Below are 1,046 nucleotides of genomic sequence, written 5' to 3'. Positions count from 1 at the left end.
GTTAGGGCAGAAAATAGGTTATTTACAAAAATCATTTAGGGTAAAATCACATTTTTATTTCAACAAATATATCAGATTAATTGTATCTACATGATAATTTGATGCTATAAGTTTATTCATACCGGGAAAATTGTCACATTAAAAATTCTCAAAATAATTTTGGCACAGGTCAAATCTTCTCATTTTGCTAAGTCCCTGAGCTCTTTGAAGGGGCTGACCTCATGCACTGACCTTTTCCCCAGCCACCTTGGTCCCCTCTCTCCAGAATGCCTTGCTACATGCTCTGTCCTCAAAGCTACTTTTATCCCTGCCCATATTAACTGTAGGTGAACATTTAATGATACCACCTTTTTAGCCAATGATGCTCTGTAGAAACCATGCAGCTTCTCTGACAAGTAGACTTAAGAGTCCCTGCCCCAAATAGGACCTCATACCATTTTCCCGATGCTTACTGACAAAGAAGAGGATCCAGATGAGGGTACATTTTGTGTATGCTTCATATTATTCATAAAATTGCCTGTAATGGTCAATCTTTTAACATTTCCAAAGCTCATGTCTCAGAAGATCATCCAAACATTGGATGGCAAAGAGGTCAATGTCAATGTCAAGCTTATTGGCAAATAAGTGGTGCTTGCGCAGCATCCAGTTCAAGTCACCAGCTCCAAAAATGCACACCGAGTGACTGTGGTCCCCATCGCAGTAGGTAGGGAGCACCTTTGGAAACATCACCCTCCAAGTACTGCCACTTGACAAACCTGGCAACTGCATGCATGTCAGACAAGTCATACTTATGGTTTGTGGAGAGTGAACCGGGGACTTCAGGAATACTCTGGATGGTATCCCAGAGATGCTCATCAGGGCTGTGTGTGTCTTGTGCCTGCCCGATAAACTTTTGGATTTTTTTCATTCTGTAGTACATACCCCACATCCTCCCTGCTGACCACAAAATAGGCACACACTGAACAAAGAAGTGCTTCAAGTGGAGTAAGCATTTTAACTTTCCCTGTGTTCATCAGTTTTCCAAAAACCTCATACTGCTTTTTCCA

General features: G+C 41.5%; 1 pseudogene; it reads right to left on the bottom strand.

Moving 5' to 3' along the window:
• Positions 1–534: 534 nt before the first annotated feature.
• LOC105553204 overlaps positions 535–1,046 on the bottom strand; it is a 45,713-nt pseudogene continuing 45,201 nt past the window's right edge.

The sequence above is a fragment of the Mandrillus leucophaeus genome, unplaced genomic scaffold (genome assembly GCF_000951045.1).
Source record: "Mandrillus leucophaeus isolate KB7577 unplaced genomic scaffold, Mleu.le_1.0 Scaffold586, whole genome shotgun sequence".
NCBI lineage: Eukaryota > Metazoa > Chordata > Mammalia > Primates > Cercopithecidae > Mandrillus > Mandrillus leucophaeus.
This window is presented reverse-complemented; position numbering and strand designations above follow the sequence as displayed.